We start from the raw sequence: 25322 nt of genomic DNA, 5'->3' as shown, positions 1-25322 counted from the left end.
GTCTCTGGATAGTCCATCCTTTCATCTTAGCTCTAAATTTTGTCTCTGTACCTATATCCTTTCATGGGTATTTTGTTCCTTATTCTAAGGAGGAATGAAATATCCACATGATGGTCATCCTTCTTGGTTTTCCTGTGTTTTGCAAATTGTATCTTGAGTATTCTAAGTTTCTGGGCTAATATCCACTTATCAGTGAGTCCTGTGCCATTTTTTAATGAATTTTGGCTTAGTAGATAAGATAGTATGATTACTACTTAAGAATTATTTATATGGATTATATTAATTGACTTTATTCTTAATGGACAACCACTTGCTTAAACAGACTTGCACACTGGCTGTTTGCAGAACTTTCCTCTTGGGGACTGTGAAAGTGGTGCAATTCATAATATGCTTGCTTCCCAAGCATGAGGCCCTAAGTTCAGATCCCTGTAGCACCCACTTAAAAAGCTAGGCTCAGCAGTATTACCCCTTAGTCCCAGCACTAGGGAGGTGAAGGGAGACAGGCCAGCCATGAGAGTGAAATCAGAGCATTCCAGGTTCAGTGAGAAACCCCATCTCAAACAATAAGGTGAGGAACAAATGAGGAAGAGACACAAAGCCAGCCACTGACCTGTGTAAACACACAGGCACACACATTCACAAATGTGTGCGTGTAGAGACATATAGTCTCAGTGACAATGATAACGTTGAATTTCAGCTCTACATCTTTGGTTGTATTTCCTATGTTTTATATGGTTTGTCATTAGCTTCTAATTTAAAAGTAGTAATCTGAAAACATAGTTTGTGATGATGGCCTATGGGCCTGTGTTTTAACAGTGACTTGCTGGTGTAAATATGGCCTAAAGTAAGAGTGACTAGATCTGCAGTGTTGTTGACTTGTTTTCACATGTTATTACTATAGCAGATTTAATTTTGAGATGGAGTATAACTGTTGTCGCCCGGGCTTTGGACGCTGGGGTTCTCCTGCCTTAGTCATTATCCGGTGCTACAGTCACAGACCACCTTGCCCAGAACTACCTTCCAATGTCTTAGGTTTTATATCCCTTGCATTATATACGACATAAGCTTTTTACAAATACTTTTGTAGCTATTTTGTGACTTTTTAAACTGAATGCTGATGTTTAAACTTAAGGATAACTTCTTTTGAAAGCATAAGAATATATAACCTATGTTCAGTGAAACCTATTGGGTTTTTTTTTCAACATTTAGAATTTTCAGCTTTTGTTTTTTTAATTGATAAAATATGTGTACATATATTTATCATGTATAGCATATTAAAATATGGACACATTGTATAATGGATACATGAACTAGTTGACTTGATTTATTTCAGATCATTTATTTAACTTGGATAAATTCATTTACTTCGCACATTTATATGGAGACATATTGATTCTCTATAGGATTGTTATAGAATCAGATCTATTATTTACAGGATGATGCTGGACAAGAGATTTTACTTCTTTGAATAAGTTTCCAAATCTGTCCAGTCACTGAATTGGGTATAGCTCTGAGGTTTGGGTCTTCTCTGTAGGAGACAGAAAAGAGGAGCTTGAATGGTTGGTGAGAAATCTTAAAGCACCAGCTTAGATCTGAGGATTTTGTAGATATGTTCATGGATTTCTAACTCATTTGAGGTTTGAAAGAGCTGTCAGCATTTCTTACCTTCTCTCTTAACTTAGAGGTCACGCTTTCCAGCCATCCAGTTAATTCCCTGTGTATGTGTAGTTTCAGGTTCTGAAGTGATTAGTTGGGTGGTACTAGAGTGATTATTCCGAACCTCCAAAGAAAGATGTTATTTAATACTCATAATATTTGTACCAGATTATTTTTCAAGTTAGTAGTGATGGTAATTCCTCTGTAAAGAAATGCTTTAGATTTTAAAATAAGATTGCCTACATTAATAGTAATTATAACTTCAATTTGTTGGTTTGTCAGTTTCTGTTCAAGCCTCTTTATACATATTCTATTAATTTTCACAGCTTCACTATGTATGGGTCACCACAATTACCAAAAAGGAAATAGAAGCACGGAAAACATAAGTTCCTTTCTAAAGCCTGTGATAGAGTTCAGAGCTTCCATTTCTAACTTTTGTGTTCTAGACAGATGCTTTGATTTTTCATTATCTATCATGGCTCATTTGTGAAATGCCTTCCAGTAAAGAGACTGTACAGTTAGGAACCGTAGAATCCAGTTCCCTTAAAGCTAACTGGCCTTATGTGTGCTGAAGCCTTCATAACAAACTGAAGTAATGGTTCCGTAGTAGCTGGCATTTAAAAATCTAGAAAAGTGACTGGAACTTGATGGTTTTATTTATATAATTTGTTGGGAACTAAAAGGGGGGCCTTGGGAAGTGGGGGAGACCCACACCCCACCAGAGTTTTCCCTATTCTCTGGTCTGTCAGGCATGGGAGAGCTGCCATACCCTTTCCACTCAGCCCTGGGTGGGCATTCAAGCCTCTGACCCACTCTTCAGGGGGTGGCCAGGGGCAGCCCTACCCAAGAACCCCAGAGCTACTTTGCTAAAGCCACCAGGGTTGAGGAGAGAGGGATGAGGGAAGAGGTTCCCAACACCTGGAGAGTGAGTGCAGCGGATCTTGACTGGAGCACTGAAAGGCTTTCTAAGTGGGGTTGGGGGGGTGGAGGGGTGAGGGGTGGGGGGGAAGAAGACAAAGAGAAAGGAGAGAGGAGTGAGAGAAGTGAGAGGTAAGAAAACAAAGGCTTGAAAGCTAAGAGATCTAGGTGGGGCTAAACAGCCCCTTTTTATGGTCTTACTGTTGCTAGGTAACTGGGGAGGAGTTTAGCCTGAAGGTCAGAAGTTTGGGCCACTGCTTACTTTGCTTACATGACTACTGACCATGCTTCTCTTGTGGGGGGTGGGGGGGGGTCAGTAACTTAGGCAGGAGCCAGAGTTCCAGGAGCATCAGGAACACCTACTGTGTCATGTAGGTGTTATCTCCACAGGGGTTCAGACCTCAGCTCAACTGGAGACCAGCCTGTAATTCCCCACAATAATTATTTGGATAGTTTGATCTCATGGGCATATTTGTTGTTTTAGTTTCTATTCTTGATAAACTCTCTTATGTAGAACCTTCCAAAAATAGGCCAGTAGTTACATTTTAGGGATTGATGGACTAGACATTGTCCCTGGCCTTAAAAGCTTATATTCTAGTGAGGGAACCACATTCACTAGTATCAGATATGAGAAGTAGCATGAGATAGTGAAGTACAAAGTGTCTGTTGTAGGCTGATGAAGAATGTAGACAGCTGAAGCCATACAGTAATAATATTAAACCTGGAAGTCTGGCAACAAAAGAATGAGGAGATGAGGACAGTATTCCAGACAGAAGGACTGGGATAAGCAAAGACAGGAGAAGGAACATGGTAAGTGTTGGGGCTAGAGAGATGTCTCAACAGTTACCGCAGTATACTGTTCTCCCAAAGGACCTAAGTTTGATTCCCAGCATCCGTATCAGGTGAATCAGAACCACCGATAACTCCAACTCTGGGGGATCTGATGTCTCTGGCTTCCATGAGCACCCCCTCACATGTGGCATATACCACACAGACACATGATTAAAAATAAAATAAATTTTAATAAAAGAAATATAAGTGCTAAAATTTAGTAAGTGCCTATTTGGTGTCAGGAGATTCAGATGCACATAAGCCACACAGAAGTCTAGGGTACATCTGAAACTTTAATGTGCATGAGAGTCATCTGGGCATTCTAAGGAATATTATTTTGATTCAGTAGGTTTGTGTGGGCATATATTTCTATTATGGTAATGGTGGTGGTCCTTTTTGTAGATTCTATCTAAAGTACTTTTTTGGGGGGAGGGTTGGGGGTGGGGAGCTGTGCTAAGACACCATGACCAAAACAACTAATAAAATAAAGCATTTAATCTGTGACTCATGATTCCAGAGGGTTAGATCCTATGACCATCATGACAGGGACATGGCACCAGGCAGGCAGGCACATGACACTGGGGCATCAACTGAGATCTCACATCAGGATCCAAACACAAGGCCAAGAGAGCTAATTGGGAATGGCATGGATTTTTGAAACCTCAAAAGTTCACCCCTAGTGACACACCTCTTTCAACAAGGCCACACCTCCTAATCCTTCCCAGACAGTTCCACCAACTTGGGACCAAGTATTCAAACTTGAACCTATGGAAGCCATTCTCATCCAGATCACCACAGACTCATAAATATACTGAGTTACACAGGTGTAGTGATCTTCATTTAATAAAAAAGGAAACTCAAATTTCAGAAAAGAATTTGCAGCAAATCAGAGATCAAACTTAGGTCTGTCTTAACTCAAAGCCTTCTATGCTCCTCTCTGCGCCCTGCTGCCTTTCCTCAGCAACAAAAACTTTCACACTGGATCCTTCCAAGAGTAGAGATTTAACTAAGGTGTTAGTATAGCAAAGTGAGTTGATCACTTCTGCCTTGAGGAGCTTACAGGGGGCTGATAAAGTGGCTTAGCAGGTAAAGGTCTTTGCTGCCAAGCTCAATGACCTGAGTTTGTCCCCTTGAACCCATATGGTAGAGTCAAAATTGACTCTCAGAAGTTATCTTCTAACTTGCAAACATATGCATGCACAAATAAAATAAACATTAAAAACCTTAAAGGTATTTTTAAGATGAGTTAGAGATGACGTTGTGGGTTACAGGAAAGGTACATTGAGTGAAACTTGAGATCCTGTTACTATAAAGAAGGTGCAGAGTGACTGCCAACTTGAGGAGCTGGAAGAGCGATGGTGTTGGTACCTAAAATAGAACATCCAGAAAGATTAATTTTTTGGTAGGGGGATGATGTCACTTACTTTCATCAAACTCTAATAAAATAAGGTTCCTGTGTTCTAGAAATTTCTAGGAGGACAGAAGACGTATTCTTGTACTTCAGGGTTGTGCAGGGATGTACACTGGGACTGCTCTGCTCTGCCTGACTCTGGAGAGGAGTTTCTTCTAGAAAAACTTCACACCTCTATAGTTGTCTTGTTAGCAAAACTGGCAAGGCTAGAAAAGCTTGAAAAGGTCTCTTAGTTTGGAGGACCTGAGAAGAGTGAGATAAATACACAAGGCTACCACCCTGTTTTAAATGAGGAAAGAACTTACTGAATTATTTTTACATTTTGAACATACTTGAGATTTTGAAAATAGATATTTAATATAGTACTCATAACATGTAGATCCCACCTCTACATTCGCTTTTCCAGTTGGGAATATACTAACCTCGGAATAAAAGATTAAAATTGATCTTAGATAAAAGATTACTTTGAAAATTTGTAAGATTTTTACACAATAGTGATTACAAGGTAAAACGAGATTATTTGAAGTGTAAAAGCTATCAAAACAGAAAAGGATTTTGTTGATGGGCAGTTGTATTGATGTACTACTATAACAAAGCATACGAGAGTACAGACTGCTGTCATATATGTGTACATCCAGGCACATATTCAGAAACAATTGAATGTTTTTAAAACAATGATTTTTGTATTCCTTTATTTTCTAGCATCTTTGGTCAGAAATGTGGGATGCACATACACTCGTGCCATGTATATTATTTATATTTTCTCTTGAGCTATCTTACAAGATATTGTTTCTACAGATTTGTTTGTTTAGTGTGTGTGTGTGTGTGTGTGTGTGTGTGTGTGTGTGTGTGGTGTGCACACATGTGCATGTGCATGCAGTATGCTTGGAAGCCAGAAGAGAGCCTAGATTCCCCCAGAACTGGAATTACATGTATATTTGAGCTGCCCAATGTGGATGCTAGAAACTGAACTTGGGTTCTCTTGGAGGAGCAACAAGTGCTTCTAACCATAGGGCCATCTTTTCAGTCCCCTAAATACTATTTTTTAAAAGACAGATTTGAGATAAAAATATATCTGTAATAAATTCCATCACTTTTATATTCATGAGATTGATCCTTTTCAGCAGTTGCATACAGCTACACAATTCTTCTAATTCAAGATATAAATCATCCCTGTCACCCTGGACATTTTCTTGTATATCTGCAGTCTCTTTCTGCCCACTTCCAGCCCTAACCAATAACTACTCTACATTCTTTCACTGGAACCTAAACCTTCCTGGGTATTCTTATAGATAAAGTGAGATCATCTTCTATGTAGTGTTTTGGAACTTAATATTATTGTATTGTATCATATAGAAGTGTTTTGAAAATTAATATTCTTGTATTGCTATAGTTCTTTATGTTGCTGAATTAGTGTGTTGTATTAGCTATGCCCTAATTTCTTTGTTCACTGATGTACACTAGAATTGTTTGCAGTTTTGGTGGTTATAAGTCAAGTTGTTGTCAGCCTTCTCATACAATCTCAATTACAAGCTGTAAATACATGTTGGCTTTTGTATGTCTACTTAGAAGTATAATGGCCGGGGATTTAGTAAGCCTGTGTTTGTGATGCCTTACCAGACTGATTTATAAAGATAGCTGTGCACCTTCCCCACCTTGCTCACACTTGCTATCAGCTGCCTTTTTCATTTATCCAGTCAGGTTGCTGAATGTAATGTATGTATGTATGTAATGCCTCCTCTTTCTGATTTTAAATTGTATATCCTTGCGGATATATTTGAAATTGATGTTTTCTTACATGAAGTTTAAACAGACTGTATGCTGGTAAGTTGTTTTGTCAGTTCACCCAAACTAGAGTCACCTGGGAGAGGGAACCTCAGTTGAGGAACTGTCTTCAGATTGGCCCACAGGCACATCTTTGAGGCATTGATGAGTAACTGATATCAGAGGGCCCGGCCTGCTTGAACAGGTGGTTCTGGGTTGTATAAGAGAGAGGCTGAGCAGGCGTGAAGAAACAGTAGAGCTTTCCGCCGTGGTTCCACCCTGACTTCTCTCAGTCCGTGATGATGGTCATCTGTAAGCCAAATAACACCTTTCTTCCCCAGGTTGTTTTTTCTCAGGGTTATACTAGAGTATATTGTTCATCTTATTACTGAGTGTAAAAGTTCTTCATACAACCCTGAAACAAAGTGATACGACTTTTAAATAGCAAATAACTAAAACAAGTGTATAACATATGTTTTGCCTTAACATTTTCCTGTGCTTTGAACATTTGAAACTTACTCAACAGTGTTGTTAAATATGTTCACACACACTCAGCACATTGTTCACTAAATCTCAGACACAAATGAATTTAAACGTATTTTCCTGTCTAACTGAGACTTTGGGCTTGTTGACTATCATCTTTCTCATCTTCTCCCCTAGCCTCTGGTAGTCTGTTCTCTGCCTCCAAGGTCTTCTTTTCTTTTTTTAAAAATTAGATATTTTCTTTATTTACATTTCAAATTTTATCCCCTTTCCTCATTTCCCTTCTGAAAACCTCCCCTATCCCCTCCTCCCTCCCCTTGCTCAATAACCCACCCACTCCCACTTCCCTGTCCTGCCATTCCCCCAAAGTTTGAGATTCTATATGTAAGCAAGAAGATGGATAGTATTCATCTCTGCATTTGCCTTATTTCGGTTCCTGTATAATGTTCTCTAGTTTCATCAGCGTTGGAGGGGCACAGTCATGCTGCCTCAATTCACACTGATAACCTCATCCCCACATGGTCAATTATAAAGATCCAGTTTCTGAGGTGATGTGTGTGGCTGTTGGTGTGTGAATGCTAACATGGGAAGTGTGATTTCAAGTTAACTCTGTAGATGGCGTGACATTAAGGTTAGAGTTCATCTGTATGTGTGTTACATATACATCATTTTTCTAGGATTGTATTAGAAATTCTGTCCTCTCTACAATGAATTACTCAATACCTTTTGTAATAAGTCAGTTGACTATACAGATTTTGGGCATTCCTAAACATTGAATACTTAACAGTTTCATATTGTCTTGAATTCTTTTGTTTACAAACAAAACAAATAAAACCCCCATGAAATCAAATGCTGAAGACCTCAACTTTATCTATTTTTTCAAAAATCTTTTACTCATCTGATCCTTGACCTTTCCATATAAATTTTAAAACCAGTTTTTACACAATGGAAAAGGCTTTTTTGAAACTTTGTAGATATTATTTTTAGTCAGAGCTTTATGTTTTATTGTTGATACAACTTTTTCTTTATAATTTTTCATGTGTTATATGGAAATGCAGGCTTTTATGATATATCCTTATCTTTCCTAAACACATTTAGCTTTGTTTTGAAGATTCTTTAGGGTTTTCTGTTAGATTATTTTGTCTTTATAGAATCTTGCTTTTTTCCAAGTAGTATTTCATTCTTTTTCTGGCTTTTGCTTTTGTATTTCTTTGCTTTGGCAGTGAGAATTTCCAGCATAATTTTGAATAGAAATGCATGTGCATCCTGTTTCCATTTGTAAAAGGAAAATCTTTCAGTCTTTAAACAATCAGAAAGGTGTGCATTTTTGAAGGTGTCCTTCATCCGGTTAAGGAGACTCTACCTCCTCCAGGTGATGGAGACTTTTTCTAGGGAATGTCTTAGTGCTTCCCCACTCCCTGACAGCTATGTGTTTTTCTCTTAGTCTCTTAACATGGCACATTACCTTAGCTGAATCTTTGAATTCCTGGAGCAAACCATGTAGTCACCATACATTATCTTTTTCACAGTTCTTCTAATTGATTTATTAATATTTTCTTTACTTTTTCTGCCTTTGTTCATAAGAGATACTAGCCTGTAGTTTTACTTCTTTCCATATCTTTGATTTGCGTGTCAGCAGAATGTGGCTTGAGGAAGGGTGCGAGGGATTGAACAAGGTCTTGGGATACGGATATGCATGGACTTTACCATTGAGGTGCTGTCCCTTCCTCAGGTTAATGTTGGCTTCTCAAACTGAAAATGTTCCTCTTCTTCTACTTGCTAAATACAGTTAAATAAAAAATTTAACTGAAATTAATATTGTTAGTGTTAATAGACTTGACCAGTGAAACCATTCTAGACCAGGATTTCCTTTCTGCTGTTTTCAACTAAATTTTTGTATCTACTAGACATGAACTATTCAAATTAATATTTCTTTGGTGAAGCTTGGTGTCCTGGTTAGTTTTTTGTGAACTTGTCCCGAGCTAGACTTACATGTAGAGAGGGACCTCAGTTGAGAAAATCGCCTTCATCAGATTGCCTATAGGTAAGTCTGGGACATTTTCTTGATTAATGATTAATGTGGGAGGGCCCAGTCCACTGTGGGCAGTGCTGCCCTGGGCGCATTTCTGGGTTGTATAAGAAAACAAACTGAAGAGGCTGTGAGGAGGAGCCAGCCAATAAGCAGCGTTCCTCCGTGGGCTCAGCTTCAGCTCCTGCCTCCATCCCATCTGACGTCCCTCCATGATGGACTGACTGTAAGCTTTACAGTGAAATAAACCCTTTCTCCCCCAAGTTGCTTTGCATCATGATGCTCATTATGACAGTAGAAAACAATCGATACATCTAGTGCCTTGAGTATAAAAAGAAATTAATTTTAGTTTTCAGAATCATTAGTAAAAGTTTCACATCGTATTTTATTAATGTCTCTCTAAGTCTGTATTATCTCCAGTGAACCACTCATTCCTGGTATTGATCAGGGCTGGTTCTTGTTAATTTTTTATTTTCCTTTATTTGTTTGGCTCATAGTTTACCAATTTTGCTTTCAGTGAACTGGCCTCTATTTAATAGTTTTTTTGTTTTTTTTTTTTTTTTTTTCCTGTATTATGGCCTGCAGCACCAGTGCAGGATGGATGGAAACAGACGGGTCCCAGTTAGCCAGCTAAAATGGCATGTTCCATGTTCATGTAGAGATGCGCGCATGCACACACACACACACACACACACAGAGAGAGAGAGAGAGAGAGAGAGAGAGAGAGAGAGAGAGAGAGAACATGAATAATTTCAATTTGTTTATTTTATAATGTATAATTCTCCATATGCTACTTTGTAAATGTTACATATTGTCTTAGTTCTTATTGAAATATCACAATCAAGGCCGCTTACAGGAGGAGGGTTGTATTTGGGTCTTGGAGTTCCAGAGTGATAGGAGTCCATCACCTCTGTGGCAGGAGCATGGCCACTGTGGCCCTGGAGCAGCAGCTGAGAGCTCATCTCCAGATCCAGAAACTGGAAGGAGCAGGGAGTGCAGTGGGGATAGCAGGAAGAATTTGAAGCATCAAAGCTACCCTGTGATACACCCTCTCCAATAAGAGTGTACTTCCACATCCTTCCCAACAGTTCCAGCTGGGACCAAGTATACAAGCAGGTGGGCCTCTGGGTGGATAGGAAGATGGGAGAATCATACACAGTGTGTATGTAGGTACCGTCAGGTCAGAAGAGGGCAGTGGATTTGCTGGAGCTGTGGTAGTTGAGAGGTACCTGACATAGGTTCTGGCAATCAAACTCAGGTCCTCTGAAAGAGTTGCAAGTACTCATTACTGCTGAGCCATCAATCTAGCTCACATTTAGCTCATAGTATATATATATATATTTGTGGTAATTATAACTTGTTCTGAAGTTTTGGTATTAAAACAACTTTTTATTAGTGTTTTCATTGTGATGTCTTTTCACATGACATGTGTCTGTGTATATATATGTACATACATTCATTGTACACTTCTATCTTTATTTATAATTTTATGTAGGTTTCATAGTTGATTGTATGTTTCAAGTTTATTCAGTCAACTACTTAAGTGTTAAGATCACTCATGTTTAATACAGTTTTCAATATAGATTCATTAAATATATAAATTTCTCCTACTTACAAAGATTTTGCTTAGGACTTCTCTACTTCATAAAAAAAGCAGTGTGTATACAGTAGAAGCTATACTTCAAATTTTGAAAGTTTATGGTACAGTATAACACTTTCACAAGGCTGAGTGCTGACAGCTACCAGCCAGCCTAAGGAGTGTACTGGTAACAACTGTTTTCCTGCAGTGTACTCAGTTGTTAAACTATGTGTTTGCTGGGCTAGGTGAATTAAATACATTCTCAATTTATTATACCCAGGCTATTAGAAGTGTACTCTGAAGTGCCTTATCAGTCAAGAAACATCTGTATGACAGAAGTTGCTGTATTTTTAATATGTGTTCCTTCTGCCTTCTTTGAATTATTTCCATTTTCTCTCCTCCTGTTTTGGTGGTTGTTGTTTTATTTGGTTTGGTTTAGTAGTTTCTAAAAGTTCCTTTTAGCATTTGCCCTAGTGCAAGGGTCAGCCATCTACATCCTTTGACCAAATCTGACTATCTTAGTTTCATTTCCTGTTGAAACACCTTGACTTGTGGAGGAAGGGTTTATTGCCTCACAATCCAGGTGACAGTCCATCATTGTGGGAAGGTCAAGGCAGTAGAAACATTACATCTGCTTACATTACATCCTTAGTCAAGAACAGAAAGCAGTGAGTTAACACTGCATGCAGTGCCCAGCTCCGTTTTCTCTACTCTTACACAATCCAGGATGCCCTGCCCAGGGAATGCTTCCACACAGTGTGTGTGTGTGCTCTGGCCTTGCCACCTCAGTTTAATCAAGATAACCCCCCACAACCAGCTAATCTAGATAGTCCCTTATTGAGACTCCTTTCCCAGGTGAATGTAGATTTTATCTAGTTAACAATTAAAATCTAACCATCACACTGGCCCGCCATCTACTTCTCTAGTTCTGTTGAAACACAGCATTACATTCATTTACATAAGGTCAGAGGTTAGTACAGCATATACCATATGGCCCTCTAAACCTGAAATATTATCTGGTATTTTACAGACATCTGATTTTTTTTTTTAGTTGAGATACTACAAACATTTTTAAGGTAGCCTAGAATGTCTTGTGTATGTCAGTGTGTACGTCAGACCTTTGTATTTCTATCCTTTTTATCTGTGCTATTATTATCACATATTTTGTTTCTACATACTTTCAGTTCTCATTATTCACCATAGTCAGGCTGCACAAGTTACTACAAACACTGAATTAGTAGATGCAGAACTGATGTGCTAGGGGAAGTATAGGGTAGGTTTCTATACGCTTTTCTTCACATTACTTTTGTCAGCCAAGAAATAACATTATTTTATGTATGTTTCTGCCTAAAGTTACTTTATTTAACATCCACTGTAGATTGTTAATTCTTCTTGTTAAAGCCTAGAATGCCTACCTGAATAATACAGTTTTAACTCAGCCAGTCTTCAGAACCTCTAGTCTAATGCAAATCAATACACTTAAACAGATAAATGATAATAGGAAATGCTTTGAAATACTTAAATTGTATATTTTTATATGAGATTGACATCTCATTCGCTATTCACCAGAGAAGGAATGCTTTTTATACTCGTGTAATTCAAAACTTCAACATTTATTTCTAGGTTAATAAGATAGTTGAATCTAGATAGAAAATAAAAGCTAGTGAGTGCTTTCTGTTTGGCAGTCTGTAAAGAGCTAGGTAGAATGATGCCGTTGTTAGTTGCCTAGATTTCCATTATCTGCTGCTTACTGCTTCAGTCGGATGAGTCTCTGTGGTGCTCTTCCTGTGTTCAGTCACAGTGCTAGATCCTGTGGAGACTCCCAAAATGGAAGGCTTTTTCCCTCCCCCTAATCACGGTACGTAAAAGATGAGCGAATGTCCGATTAAGGATCACTGTCTTGTTGGAGAATTAGGAGAGCCTGTTTTAACCTTTGTTTTTGTGCTTGTACCACCATCCACTATAGTACTTTACCTGGAGAAATAGACCTCAGGTGTGGGGAGTGCCTTGCTGTTGTTCTCTGGTGGCTTGTAGCGTGGATAAAGCAAAATGCTGTTAACATCGTTGGCAGTCAGCAAGTGAGCAGAAGTGAGGCGTTTAAACACACATAAACGCTTCTTTCCCTTTCGTGGTCAAATAAATAAATTTTTGTGACTGTGATTCCGAGTAGTGCTGCAAATTTTATGTAAGCTTGCCCAAGTTACTCAAGAAGTTCATGGTGACCTCTTCTCCCTCTTACTCCTAGCAGTTAGCTAGACAGACATCTGTGGTTACTAGCAAGGAGCAGGTGACAGAAATATGTGATTGCTTCTGTAAGCCATTATTACTTACAAAATACAGTGATGACTCCCATGGCATATGTGTGGTCAGCATTCCTAAGCTTCAGACACATCCTGGCTCATTAATTAGGACTTTATGCTCATAGCCCCACTGCTTGGATCACCTTCCCTTTTCTTAAGTACTGGCAGCCTAGCTACCCTGCATTTTAATGTTCATTGCTGATTGCAATTGCCCTTAAGCTTGGAAGTACCTGTCATATGTCCTTAAGCTCTATGAAGTCAGACATTATCTAGCCACAATAAACAAATATCCAAATGTTTCATAGTTGAATAAAGGAAGAAACTCCTGAAAAAAACAGTATGATGTCCTGTTTCAAAACATAGGTTTTTGGTCAAATTGAGGTTCATCTCTACCACTTACGAGTTATATGGCCTTGATTTCTTATGTGAAAAGTGAGATTGAAAATATTAACTCATTTATGTATGTGTATATACATGTACATGTATCTTAGATGTGTTTGTAAAGTGCTTTACCTAACACATAGTAGTTACATAGTAAATGCTAACTTATCAGTGGTACTTATTAATTTGATCCTAATTGTAAAACAAAGGTAGTTACCTTTGTTTTGGAACCAGTATGTAGAACTGGTGAGTGGTGATCTACAAGTAGCTAAATGCTGCTACCAAGTTAGGTTCATGTCAATTTTGTGATTTATTTAATGTCCACATGTCAGAATCTTGTGTTATCCCATGTAGAAGATAATTGTTTCCGCTGGGTATAATGTCAGTCCTATAATCACTGTATTCTGAAGGCTGATGCAGGAGGGTCTTGGATTTGAGGCTAGCCTGAGCAAGCATAAGGCACTCTCAGAAGGGTGGGGGAGGAAGGAGAAGGGTAAAAAAAAAAAAAGATTACTGATTTCCTTGATGTATAAGTTATTCAGTTTTCTATTAGCACTTCAGATGCTCCTTTTACTGGTGTGGGAAGTTACAGGGTTTGCTGATATCGCTTGTGTAATTTATTTAATCTTATTGAGCTACATGTGTAAGCTTGTGGTTTATTTGAAATAGTTCAGTGTATTCCTCAGAATGTTGGTTTGTTGGGTTATTTTAGATTAATGGTGATAATATGTGACTTCAGAATCTCATAAATTTTGAGTTCAGCTGAGTTAGCTAGTCAGTTAATTACTGTGGTTGAGCAGTAGCTGAGTAAATGCTTTTTATAAAATTTCTATATACTTAGGACTATTATCAGATACAGTCAAGATATTCTAGTGTTGACTTTACATCTCCCAAGATTACAAACTACCAGGAAGAGCCTGTAGAACCAAAAGGGATAGTAACAATTAAGTGAGATTATAGAAGGCCATATGATATCAGAAGAGGGACAGAAAAACTAACCCAACGTACACAAGTAATTCCATTAAGGCAGAAGGAGTCAGATGGGGCTGGAGAGGTGGCATAGCTATTAAGAACACTGGCTGCTCTTCCAGAGGACGGATTCAGTTCCCGCACTCACATGCATGGTTGGTAGCTCACAACCATGCATAACTCCAGTATCAGGGGATCCAATATCCTATTCTGATCTCCAAGAACACCAGGCACACATGTGGTACATAGACATACATGCAAGTAAAACATCCATACACGTACGATAAAATAATAATAGAGGAAAAGGGGATAGAGAAATAGTATATCAGTTGAGAGTATTTGCTGCTCTCCCAAAGAACTAGAGATTATTTCCCAATATTTCCAGCTCTGGGAAATCTGACACCCTCTCCTGGTTTCTTCACAGACCAGCATACATATGGTACACATACACACACATACACACGCACACGCACATATACTCATTCAAACACTTCATACATGGACACACACTTAAACACTAAACACTCAAACACTATACACACACTTGTAGACACATGTATAACACATAAAATAATAATGAATCTTTAAAAAGCTTTTTAGAAAAGAATAGGACTTAGTGATAATTATCTCAAGTATAATAAAATTTTAAACTTTAAAAAAATATTTTTAGGTCTGGAACGATGACTCAGTGGTTAAGAATATTGGCTGCTTTTTCAGAGGGCCCAGTTCAATTCCCAGCACCCACATGGAAGCTTACAACTGTCTGCAACTCCAGGTCCAAGGGATCTGACACTCTCACATAGAGATACATGCAGGCAAAACGCCCACCAATGCTCACTAAAAGATACGTTGTTAAAAAGAATTTTTGAAGTGTCTTTTCAAAGGTAATATGAATACTTTATCTTTAAAAGGGACAAATAATATATAATTTTTATTTCTCAAATTACTTTTTTTTTTTTTTTTTTTTTTTTTTGGTTTTTCGAGACAGGGTTTCTCTGTATAGCCCTGGCTGTCCTGGAACTCACTTTGTAGATCAGGCTGGCCTCGAACTCAGAAATCCGCCTGCCTCTGCCTCTCGAGTGCTGGGATTAAAGGCATGTGCCACCACTCCCGGCTTACTTTTTTTTTTTTTTTTTTAATTTAAAGATCTTACTGGTATTTTTCTCTGTGTGTGTGGGGGGGGGTTGTTTGTTTGTTTTGTGGTCCCCCCGACAATGTTCGTTAGAAATTTATATGATGTTGTTCTAAAGTCGTCAAGATCATTAATTTCAAAAATCTGAAAAATAGAAAGGGAGATGCAGCAATTGGAGTCTGATGCTCCTTAAGCAGGAATTAGGAAGTCTGTGACACATTTATTTTAGGTATGTGCTAAAGGAGTCATGGAAAAGAAACAAAAAAAGAAAAACCTTTTGAAGGGCATCATTTTCCCATAAATTGACTTTTGAAAACCTGTTTTAAGTGTGGATGGGACTTACTGCTGACCTCTGTCCAGTAAGTTCCGGAGGGAGTAAGTTAAATGTGCAAACTGGGGTCAAAGGAGAATGAATATAAAACGGAGCTGGCTGAGTGCTCTGTGCCAGGATAACTCACTTTTAGGTCAACAAACCATAATGTCAGCTATAAAAATAATAAGACAAAATTCAGTGTGGAAAACACAGCAAGTGTGATAAGATCAGTGCCCTCCCCCTATAAAGAGCTCACATGTTGGGGAGAAACACACCAACCGCACAAAACATCGGGACAGATGACACATTTCACAGGACAATTCAATAAATTCATAAACAAGCAAAGCAGAACATGGTTGACGTCGTTTTGAAACGACTACAGACTAGGTACTGTGTGTGCAACTAGAGTAAAGACAGAATTAGTCTCTGGTGTACTGAAGAATGTGGTTGAATCTCATGAAATACCAGCGATTCACGGATTGTGCTAAGCACAGACCTGCTTAAACACTGACAAAGGCAAGATTTTTTTTTTTCCCTCCCAAAAAATCTCTATAGCTAGTAGATCATTTTTAGTTGTTTTGTTTAAAACTTAGATATGACCAAAAGAGGTCACTTTTTGAATTTCATCCAGTTTCATGACACATCCTGAGGGTGGAGTGAGGTGGAGTTTCTTTTGTTGTTGTTGTTAGCATTAGCCAAAACTTAACTTCCTTTTTTTTTTTTTTTAAAGCTTTGAAAGCCTTCCAACATACTACATTGAGGTCAGTGCTAGCTTCTTCGTGTCTTTCCTCAGAAATGCCTTACTCTCAGTAAACATTTAGTAGAGGACACATTTTATTTGCTTTTATACTAAAAAACAAGATCGTGCAAATAATGGCCATTTTCCTTATTCTGTGTAAGAACATGTGTATATATGGGGTGCTGGCGATTGAACCCTGGGCCTTGTGTGTGCTAAGCCTGTACTCTACCCCTGAGCTGCCCTCAAACTCCTAGATTCCTGTTTATTCATAGTTTTCAAAGCAAAATGAACACCAGTGTGATTTCTACCTTCTAGGGTTGTATATACTAAAGAGAAAGTGTGTTTGCCAGGAAGCCCCAGGGAGGTATTCGGACCGGCAGTCAGACCTTAGAATGCAGTCTGGCAGCAGTAGAACTGGGGCTGAGCCGGGCAAGTGTGGCAGCCAGACCAGTTGAGTGTCACATTACAAGCCTGTGATTAGAATGTCTACCTTTATAAAGAGTTGTGGTGATTAAATAGGAAGTTCTTAGTGCAGTCCTGGGCCATGATGCTCAGAAAATGCACCTGTGGCTTCAAAGACTCTAAATTTAGAAAGATCCTTGGTTCTATAGATGTCTTAAAATTTTAGTGAACATCAGAGTTGCAGCATTTAGTTGCAGCATGTCAACAAAACTATATATATATAGATAGATAGATAGATAGATAGATATGTATAGATATATATATATACATATATATATATATACACACACACACACACACACACACACACATATGTTAATTTTAGTTCTGACATGTTTATTTAAAATGGGAGAGTCTATTCACTATGTCTGGTATGGGATGACTACACAGTGGATGTTAACTCCCATGTTTACTTGCTTTCATATTGATAAGAGGCTTAAAAAAAACCCTCTAAAGCTACTCTTGCTGTTAGTTTGTTAAATGAAAAAACTAGATGTAATTGGAATTAGAAAGGAAGTTGGTAGAAAGCAATTCATTTGAGTTATAATGGCATTTAGTAAAATTGAAATTCTGACTAAAGCTGTCTGCTTTTAGGTGATTTAAAATACTTGGCTTTAGTTTTGATCATTTGAATACTAGATCTGAAGACCAAATATTCAGTGCACTTGAGGGGTGATTTGGTCTGTCTGAATGAATGAATCCATTGTCTATAGACATGAGTTGGGTGTAATTTTCAGTTCTGTCTTAGCGGATGAAAACCCCAGCTGTGTCTTTTGTTTTCTAGAACAGAGTTGTCATTCTGTGTTGTTTTCTTTCCCCATTCTCTCTACTACAGCTGTGTTGCAGTGGCTTGGCGACATTCTAATCTTTCTGATATATATATATATGTGTGTGTATGTACATATATGTGTGTGTATGTCTATATGTGTATATGTATATACATATACATGTAGATATATATATGCACACATACTATCTAGGTTAAACAGTATTGGGCAGTCATTACTAAATACTTAAACTGATGGGAAAGTTAATTTGCTGTACATTCAGGTTACAATCTTAGCTAAAAGAGGGAAGGTCTGGGCATTAAAGACAGTTCAGAACTAATTACAAAACAAGGGGAAAAAGTGTATTTAAGAAAGAAAAAAGATTTCTCTGGTTTATGTCAGAAGTGTGGGTGTTGAATTGAGCATGTGCACTGGAGACAAGCGGGAAAAGGGAAGAATCAATTCAGGTTCCTGTTGAGTCCGCCCTCACTGCCTCTCTAAACTAGTGACTTTGGCTTTAAATGAAAATTATCATTGGAATTCTTCCCTATGGTTAAGCACTTTCCAGAATTGGTGCTAAATTAATATTAGTCTTGTTTCTACAGAATAATAAACAGAATTTTCAATAAGTCCCAGTTAAATAACTAAGTTCTGGGTTCTCAGGGAGTCTGAGAAAACTTGGAAAGGGAACATCCTTCGTATGTGTTTACTGGCATTTAGTGTAAGTTCTAAAGATGTACTGTAAAGATGTACTTGGTCTCAAGTTTAAAAATCAATTTGTATTCCATATATACAGTCGTGTGTCAACCTCTAACTAAAATTGGTATACTTCACTCTCTTATATGAAAACAAAAATATATGTGTGTTAAAACTCCAAGGGTTTCTCATTTTTATACTATCTTTTAAAAAATGCTTAATGATAGGTAAATAATTCACTCAGGTAATATTGAATTTTGATGTTGTTTGTTAACATGCAAATGTTATCTTGCCAAGTAAAATAAAAGTTTTGCAAGCTTCCTACCTTATCTGACATTCCACTGACAGAAGTTAGTGACATGAGATTTTTATGAGACAAGGCTTCAGTATTTTGCCACAGTTGGTCTAGAACTAGGGAAAGCCTTCATTTTGCACAAAGCAGGGGGTTATTGATTGAAAAAGAAATAAAATAAAATAAAATGAGAAGTTACTGAGAGAGTGCTGTTAGAAACAGGCCAAATTAAAGGCTTTTAAAAAATGCTTTAAATCCTTAGTTCCTTAGCTGTCCTTCATTTCCCCTTCTAATCAGGACTGAGGTAGGATAAGGAAGGAAACACGGGCTTTGTGTTTTTAGGAGGTTACTAACTCCCATCCGCGTTCCCCCGACTCTAGAGTTTTGACAAACACTTTCATCCCAGAACAGCAGGGCTCTCCAGCTTGAGCTTTAACCAGCAACTGGGTCCAGATAGTCCCATGTTGGAGCTGTCCTGTGCATTCTGCCACACCGTACCTACTAAGTGTTCCCAAACCCAAGTTCTGGAAACCAGAAATGCACAAAGACCCAGCTGGGAGCTCTATAGGAGCATACTTATAGCCTGGGCTTGTTGCTGAGAGCTACTAAACATGTTCCAGAGTGCTTCCTTGGTAGTCCTGTTCCTTGTTCCAAGAGCCCTTGATCTCCTCCATAAGAATGGGAGGGGGGGTTAGAAGGTGTATAGACCATTTCTTGGGGGCGTCTTATGTTTTTGGTTTTTGGTTTGTTTTGGTTTTTTGGTTTTTTTTGTTTTTTGTTTTTTGTTTTTTGAGACAGGGTTTCTCCATATAGCCCTGGCTGTCCTGGAACTCACTTTGTAGACCAGGCTGGCCTCGAACTCAGAAATCCGAGTGCTGGAATTAAAGGCGTGTGCCACCACGCCCAGCACGTCTTATGTTTTAAGGGTACCTAGAAAATAGCAGTGGCAAGGCAGTTGTCCTTCTGCTGCCCCGCGAAGGAGAACAGTAGATTCACAAATGGAAACAAGAGTTTGTTTGCATTTATTTTTCGAGAATATATTTTCCCTTTAAAATTATACAACTGAGTGGAGAGTGGCTTTTTCCTTTATTCCTTATTCTGTTGAAGTATAGCTTAGAAAAACAAGCCATTATCTTTGAAAAGCTTCCGCTTTCTGTGTATTTACTGGCAGGTTATTTTTGATGGATTTTGAAATATAAAGTGCTTTTGTTTGTGGTTTTTAATGTTTGGTTCATGCCTTTTTTTCCTCATGTGGTCCAGGCCAGCCTCCAAATCCCTGTTTATCAAAGGGTGACCTTGAGCTTTGAATCCTCTGCCTCCAGCACTAGAAGCCGGGATTATGTGTGTGTACCTCTGTGCTTGGCTTGTCCATGACTTTGACATAGCCCCTATGTACTAAGAAGCATTCTGGAAGAGGAAAAAATAATTCTGAGGAATAGTTGAATTTGGAGTTTTGAGGATCAATGAACTATTAAACCCAGGCAAAAAATATCAATAATGAATTCTTATAGCATATCTTAAGCATATGAATGCTGCTCAGCGTTGTGTAATGGACATATACAAATCAGGACAAGGGGAAATGACTCCGTGGATAAAGCTCTCTCCCTATAAGCATGAGGACCAGCGTTGAGATGATTCCCAAAATCTACACAGAGGCCTGCATGGTAGCTACCTGGAGACACAGAATCAGGGGATCCTGGGACAAGCTGCCTAGACTTGCAAGACCCTGACTCATTCCTCAAGTAATGCACATAGAACATGACTGCAGTTGCATACCACCCGCATATGTAGAAGGGGATAAGTACAAGTACAAGTTAAAGCTACACAGAAGTACCACTTTTCATATGAGAGCAACAAGTTTGATAATGCACTTATAAAATAGCATGTGAAAAAAAACACCTTTTCTTTTCCATTTTCATGTGTATTGTGTTTGTGTTTTGTATTTGCATGAATTTTGCATGTGTGGGCCCGTGCACATGCTTTAAAGACCTGAGGTTGATGTCAAAGCCATCCTCAGTCAGTCCTGTGCTTTCCTTCGTCAAGGCGGGGTCTCTCCTGTCACACCCTCACAAGCTCACTGATACGACTAGTCTTGTTAGTCAGCTGGCTCTGGGGACTTCCCATCTCACCTTCCAATTGTAGAAGGCCATCAGACACACCTTGCATTTACATGGGTTCTAGGATTTGAACTCTGGTCCTCGCCTGACTGTGGGACCAGCACTGAGCCCTCTCCCCTCCCCACAAACTTAATATTTTGCATGTAGACATATAACCTGATATAGCTTTTGTGAAGACCAATTGGTCAGTATCTAAGAGTTTCATATATATGTATACTTTGACTTAGGAAATACTGAGAAATTATTTCCATACATATACTCTAGAAGTAGTAAAAGTATAAGTATGTGGTACTCACCAGCTGTTGTTGATAATAACGAAATATTGGAAACAGTAGATAAACGCTAATGTTTATAGCACATCCAACTCATCAGGAACCCAAGTTCTTTATGTTACAGTAATTGGTTTAATTTTCATGGTTACTGCCACGTATGCTGTATTTTACAAATAGAAAACCATAGTTAAGATTATTAATAGATAATAAGATTTGAATTCAGGGCCTAGGGTCATGGCTTAGTAAGCTGCTTGCTATGTGAGTGTGAAGACCTAAGTTTTATCCCCAGACCGTAAAACTCTGGGCACACTCAGTCTTGCTAGAGTGTAGTAATGATGTCTCTTTACCTGTATAGCCTACCTCCTCAAAATCCCCAAGCCCAACTTAAAATGAGATAAACATCAGAAAGTTCAACTAGTGAGGCATCCTATCAAACTCACAAAACTGCAGTGTGAGAAACTGTTTGTTAACTGCTTATTTTGTATGTTGTTTAGATGTTTTAAAACTGTGCTTGTAGTTAATTTCCTGTTTCTTTGTAGATGGTTATCTTTAATATAATCATGCCTCTAAACCTTGGTGTTTTTAAAGATTGACCACAGTGAGTCCCTGAACTTCGGTGACAACATTTGATCTTTCCTTATTTATCAGTCTGTTTTCTGTTATTTTGGTTCTGACATTTGCCTTCAGGTAATGTCTAACTATCTTAACAAACAGGATTTTTTCATAAGCCAGTCATTACACCTCTTCCTCCAGTCCAGTGGTTCTCAACTTCCCTAATGCTGCGAATCTTTAATACGTTCCTTGTGTTGTGGTGACCTCAACCATAAAGTATTTTTGTCGCTACTTCATAACTGTAGTTTTGCAACTGTTAGGAATCATAATGCAAAGATCTATGTTATCAGTTGTAATGTAAACTGTATTTTCCAAGGGTCTTAGATGACCCTAAGAGTTAAAACTCACAGGCTGAAAACCACTGCTCTAGTCATTCAGTGATTTGTCAGATTTAAACGTATTTTGTGAAGATATTTACTTATCTTGAAGTGACTTTTGATTGTCATCACCAACATCTTTCAGCCTCTTGATATACAAGTGTTTATTTTAAATAATTATTTGTAATATTTTCTGCACTCTTTTATGGGTGCTAGGGTATTTGTGTATTCATTTATCTGTGTGGGGCTGAGGCTTGGTCTAGGCAGTATGGAAAAACACTGGGCCACACTCTACTCTAGCTCATGCTCCTTTTACCCATTAGATAGCACGTCTATTGCACTGTTGTTTATATCTTCTCTAGGCTATACATTTATTTAAATGTTGCTTTCCTTCTTTCACTGTTGAGACTTGTCTTGACTAATTATGTGAGGGGTAGGGTTAGTGACCAGATGGCTAACCACCTATTCTTTTTTTTTTTTTTTTTTTTTTTTTTTCCAGGTTTTTCGAGACAGGGTTTCTCTGTATAGTCCTGGCTGTCCTGGAACTCACTTTGTAGACCAGGCTGGCCTCGAACTCAGAAATCCGCCTGCCTNTAGTCCTGGCTGTCCTGGAACTCACTTTGTAGACCAGGCTGGCCTCGAACTCAGAAATCCGCCTGCCTCTGCCTCCCGAGTGCTGGGACTAACCACCTATTCTTGCTGGAGAGAAACAGCGCCTCTTCCAGTTCCTTACTGTGTAACTCAGATCTGGAAAAGCTATCCTGCCCAAGGCTTCTCCTGCCCAATCTCAAGCGCTGTTTCTAGAAGATCGCTTGGCTTTACCATCTTGCCTTTGGCCGTTGTCTCCTCCCTCTTAGAATATAAAATATTTTGAAGTGTTCGCATTCATTAATTACAGTGCTAGGAATTAGACACAGTCATCAACAAATTCAATTTTGACCCCTCCCTGTAAAGCCAGCAGGACTGGTGTCCCGCTTTATAACTAGGACTGGTAGAGTTTCTCAGTTACTATTTGCCCTTATTCTAGAATTTATTTGTATTTCATTTGCCATTTACTATCCTGTTTTTTAATATCTGTGTTTATTTCCATTTTTTCCCTGTTAGATTGTAAGCTTTTGGAAGACTTTTAGAAAATACAGATTTTTTTTTTCTCATTACAACTGCTAAATACCTTGAATTTAGCAAATATGCCAGAAATGCTATTTTAAAAATCAGTTTTATTCTTTCAAATTTTGGTTAAAGATTTTATTTTCTTATGAAGGTGAAATATGAAATTCTTTTTTAATATTAAGGGATGGTGCAACTAAGTTCTAAAGCTGTTTTGGTCTCCTATTTAATCATTTAGCATAGTAAATTTTTAATTAGAATTTAAACAAAATATAATTTTTTATTTCTGTCTTTTCAATTAAAAATAACTACCATGTTAGATATACATTAAAACTTAGTTTAAACTATGATAAATACTGTTGACAACTCAGATAATTGAAGGTAGAGTTGATATTATAAAAATCCTAAGTATTTTTATATTTTGTCATTATTTGCCATGTTTTAAAAATACAAATAAACCCTTAACTTTCTAATAAGCCACAGTTTTCAACTTAGCAAAAATAATTTTTAGAAAAGATTTGAAAACTTTTTGAGTGTTGTATAAGGGTTTTCTAGTAGGAAAAAATGTACAATAATAAGCTAATAAATAGGAAAATTGGGATGGTTACTGTGTCTTAAGCATCTGTCATAAGGGATGGGACTGCCAAGAGTGGGCTACAAAGTTGTCGGCTTTCCCCAGGGGCTGTGTAAGTAAGAGAGCATGTCTAATCACAGGGTCAAGTGCCACACTAGGAAGCCAGGGAAGTGTCTCTTGTGATTCCTCACCAAGTTGTACCACCATATGAAGTATGTAAGCCATGTTGTCTACAGCATCCCTGCGATAAGCACGTTTACAGTTTGGTGTGAGCGATTCATGTCAGATCACTGAGCGCAAGCCAGTGCCATACTATATTGTTTATTAAAGGACAGCTGTGGTGTTGTCTTCTGAGAATCAAGGAATTCCCTACAACAGCATGTTGCAAGGCATTAGTAAAATAGATGACATCTTTTATATTTTTAATTGATTAAAAATGAAATTATTTTGTAAGACAAATATTAAAAATTCCTAATATTTCATCAGGTATGATGGTGCGTGCCTTTAACCCCAGAAATCAAGAGGGTGCCCAGCCTCTGTAGCAAGTTCTAAGCCATCCAGGACTGCAAGCTGAGACCCTTTCTTAAACAAAAACTTTTAACTCTAAGCTACTTCCTTCAAAATAGTGGAAACACATCTTCATAATTGTTCCATATATGAATGTCCTAAGTATTATAAATGTAGATTCATTAGACTAGTACATTTAGGGCATATGTGGGAAAATCTTCAAGCCTCTGTTTAGAGCACTGTTGAGTCCTGTGTTTGTAACTGCAGTGAACAGACCTAAGATACTAGATGCATACTTGAATTGAAGTTAGCACTCTGTGACTACTGTTAGAGAATTATTTGGTCTTCAGCTAGTCCTGAGATGATGTAGGTGTCTATTTCAGTGCTATTCAGTATAGCAGCTACAGTGGCAGTCAGGGGCTTGCAATGTGGCTAGTGTGACTAAGGAAATATATTTTAATTTTATTTAATTTTAATTGTTTCAGATTCAAATAACTATGATATAGAGCTATGCTATAGCAAATATTTAAGATAACCAATTTTATAGAGAAAAATAATACTTTGGCTCAGTGTTAGAGGCTCCAGCCCACAATTGGTTGATTCCATTGCATTAGACAGCACACCATAGCAGGAGCAAAACTGTCCATCCTCCATCAGAGAGCAGGAAATAGTCCAGAAGACACCAGAGGTGTACAGTCAGTCCCCTCTAAGATTTTCCCTGTCCCCAGACCCCACATATTCATGGCACATAAGGGCTCCAGAACCTCCTAGGACATTAACACATGAACATTTTACACATCACATCCAGAGAATAGCAGCAACTGATCATGTACTGAGCAGTGTAGCTCTAATGAATGGAAACAACTAATCTCTCAGGATTAAAAACAGAACCAGTAGAAGATGATGTTGTCTTATAGCAATTAGAGATCTGAGATTTGTAAGACACATGTGTTTTAAGGTAATGATTATTTATTTGCAAATTTACTTTTCTGTTTTTGAGCTTTAAAATTAACCAGGATATTTGAGTACAAGGTTCACCTTTTAAATGTTAAAAGAGTTGTTAGTAACTAGCATTATGCCAGGACACTTCATAA

The 25322-nt window shown here is 38.1% G+C and overlaps 1 protein-coding gene across 2 annotated transcripts in view; it reads left to right on the top strand.

Moving 5' to 3' along the window:
- The window catches only part of Prkd3 (protein kinase D3), a 72352-nt gene that overhangs the window by 9670 nt on the left and 37360 nt on the right, over positions 1-25322 (top strand). The gene's annotated exons all lie outside the window — the stretch shown is intronic.

Source organism: Mus pahari, chromosome 18 (genome assembly GCF_900095145.1).
Source record: "Mus pahari chromosome 18, PAHARI_EIJ_v1.1, whole genome shotgun sequence".
NCBI lineage: Eukaryota > Metazoa > Chordata > Mammalia > Rodentia > Muridae > Mus > Mus pahari.
The sequence above is the reverse complement of the archived record's forward strand: the minus strand, read 5'-3'. Positions and strand labels throughout refer to the sequence as shown.